The 3,162-nt window shown below is 50.1% G+C and overlaps 1 protein-coding gene across 4 annotated transcripts in view; it reads left to right on the top strand.

The window, feature by feature from the left end:
- The window catches only part of sema5ba (sema domain, seven thrombospondin repeats (type 1 and type 1-like), transmembrane domain (TM) and short cytoplasmic domain, (semaphorin) 5Ba), a 224,009-nt gene that overhangs the window by 111,186 nt on the left and 109,661 nt on the right, over positions 1–3,162 (top strand). The gene's annotated exons all lie outside the window — the stretch shown is intronic.

Raw genomic sequence — 3,162 nt, 5'->3', positions numbered from 1 at the left:
GGAAAGTTACATGACTGTGGCAAGAGGCGTGGCAGGAACAGATGGAGCTGTGACAGAGCCCCCCACTAAGGGCCCGGCTCCTGACGGGCCGCCTGGTTGACCCGGATGAGCTCTGTGGAAGTCCTTGATGAGGTCTTTATCTAGGATGTCTTTAGCAGGAACCCAGGAGCGCTCTTCTGGGCCATATCCCTCCCAGTCGACCAGATAGTGGATTTGGCGGCCCCAACATCTCGAACTGATGAGCCTCCTCACCGTGTAGGCCGGGCCGCCATCGATGAACCGGGTGGGTGGAGAGGATCTGGAGGAGGGACTGAGTCCAGACGTCCTTACGGGTTTAATCCTTGAAACGTGGAATGATGGGTGAAACCTGGTAGCTCTTGGTAGCTGTAACCGGACTGCGACGGGGTTGATGATTTTAGAGATGGGGAACAGGCCAATGAACCTGGGAGCCAGCTTGCGTGACTCCACCTTTAATGGAAGGTCTCTGGTGGACAGCCAAACCTTCTGCCCCGGCTGGTACTCGGGTTGCTGAGAGCGTCTCTGGTTTGCTGCGCAGGAGTACACCGCCAACGTCTTTAACAGGGCTTTTGGGGCCCTGGTCCAGGTTCGGCGACACCTGTGAGCTGCAGCAAATGCCGAAGGAACCCCAGCCTCTCTCTCCTGGATAGTGAAGATCGGGGGCTGGTATCCAAAAACTGTAGAATGGGGAGAGACCTGTAGCAGCAGAAGGAAGACAGTTCATAGAATGCTCCACCCAAGGTAAGTTGCATGACCACTTAGCGGGTTCGGTGGAGCAGAGTAGGCGAAGCTTGGTCTCAATCTCTTGGTTGGCCCGTTCCGTCTGTCCGTCTGTCTGGGGGTGAAATCCTGAGGACAGACTGATGGAAATATCCAAAAGGTTACAGAACTCTTTCTAAAACTTTGAAATAAACTGAGGCCCACGGTCAGAAACAATGTCCTTTGGTAGACCGTGGAGCCTAAAAACCTCCCTGGCCATAATCCCGGCCAGTTCTTTAGAGGACGGGAGTTTCTTGAGCGGAACCAAATGCACCATTTTAGAGAAACGGTCTATGACCGTCAAGATAACTGTGTTACCCGAGGATGCGGGTAACCCTGTTATGAAGTCCATAGCAATGTGGGACCAAGGACGAGAGGGGATAGGAAGTGGGCGAAGCAAGCCCACCGGGCGACGACGGGAGACCTTGGCCTGAGCACACTGGGGGCAAGCGGACACGAACTCCCGGACGTCTCTATTAAGAGAATCCCACCAAAACTGAGACCTTACAACAGACAAGGTCTTGGTGATACCTGGGTGACAAAAAAGCTTTGAGTTGTGACAGAACATTAAAACCTTTGTTCTTAGCTCAGGGGGAACAAACATGCGGTCAGAGGGGCAGCTTGAGGGAGATGGGTGCTCCCGAAGTGCCTTACGGAGATCCTCCTCCAGCCTGGGGTAAGATAAACTCCTCCGAGTTGTTCTTCTCCTCCGTCTGTTCGTTTTCATAAACCCTGGATAATGCATCTGCCTTGATGTTCTTCTCGCCAGGCCTGTAGGTGAGATGGAAGTTAAATCTTGAGAAAAACAAAGTCCATCTGGCCTGACGAGCGCTGAGTCTCTTGGCCGTCTTCAGGTACTCGAGATTCTTGTGGTCTGTCCATATGACAAACGGCTCCTGGGCTCCCTCCAGCCAATGTCTCCACTCCTCCAGGGCCAATTTAACGGCCAGCAGTTCTTTCTCGCCGACATCATAATTCTGCTCTGCGGGAGACAACCTTTTAGAGAAAAAACGCACAGGGGTGTAGTAGTTTGTCGTCTAAAACCTGGCTTAGTACCGCCCCTACCCCGGAGCTTGAAGCGTCTACTTCCACAATGAATGCTTTGTTAGCATCGGGTGAGTGCAGAATGGGAGCCTGAGTGAACCGTTCTCTGAGTTCGTTGAAAGACCTTTGTACTTCCTGATTCCAGGTGAACTGGGTATTGATGGACGTGAGGGCGTGAAGTGGTGCAGCAACCTGACTAAATCTCTTAATGAACTTCCTATAAAAATTGGCGAACCCCAGAAAGCGCTGCAAACTCTTTCTGTCAGAAGGGACCGGCCACTCTCTCATAGCGGTGACTTTGGACTGATCCATTGAGACTTTGTCAGGTGAAATGTTGAATCCCAAGAATGAGGTAGATGTTTGGTGGGACTCACACTTTTCAGCCTTAACAAATAATTTATTCTGAAGGAGCCTTAATAAAACTCTCCTGACACGGTCCTGGTGTGACTTAAGGTCTTGCGAAAAGATGAGTATGTCATCAAGGTATACAAACACGAACTGATTAATCATGTCCCGTAAAATGTCGTTAACTAGTGACTGAAAAACTGCGGGTGCGTTGGTGAGTCCAAAAGGCATAACTAGATATTCATAATGTCCTGAAGGGGTGTTAAAGGCTGTCTTCCACTCATCGCCTTCTCTAATGCGAACTAAGTGGTACGCGTTTCGCAGGTCTAATTTAGTAAACACCTTAGCTCCTTGAATGAGATCAAAGGCGGACGACATGAGTGGTAATGGGTACTTATTCTTTATTGTGATGTTATTTAACCCTCTGTAATCTATACAAGGCCTTAGGGACCCATCCTTCTTGCCTACGAAAAAGAAACCAGCTCCGGCTGGTGAAACAGACGGTCTAATTATTCCTGCCTGAAGGCTCTCTTTAATGTATTTGGACATGGCCTCATGTTCAGGACGAGACAATGAGAAAAGACGACCACGAGGTGGAGTAGCTCCAGGAAGGAGGTCAATGGAACAGTCGTAGGGCCGGTGAGGAGGTAATGATGTGGCCTTGGTTTTACTGAATACCTCCTTAAGATCTAAATATTCTGGGGGTACCTTGGTGATGTCGGGAAAGCTCTCAGGTTTGCTGTTGGCAGGCTCTGAGTCCACAATGGCGTCCAAAAGACATGACGCCGAACATGATTCTGCCCATCCTGTGATCTCCCGTCGTTTCCAGTCAATCTGGGAGTTGTGTTTCTTAAGCCAGGTTGCTCCTAAAATGATAGGAAGGTCAGGGGAATGAATTACAAAAAACTTTATCGACTCGTGATGATTCCCGCAAATTGACAACTGAACAGGCCTGGTCTCGCAATTGTCCTGAGCCAATACATGACCGTCCAGAGC

The sequence above is a fragment of the Kryptolebias marmoratus genome, linkage group LG6 (genome assembly GCF_001649575.2).
Source record: "Kryptolebias marmoratus isolate JLee-2015 linkage group LG6, ASM164957v2, whole genome shotgun sequence".
NCBI lineage: Eukaryota > Metazoa > Chordata > Actinopteri > Cyprinodontiformes > Rivulidae > Kryptolebias > Kryptolebias marmoratus.
The sequence above is the reverse complement of the archived record's forward strand: the minus strand, read 5'-3'. Positions and strand labels throughout refer to the sequence as shown.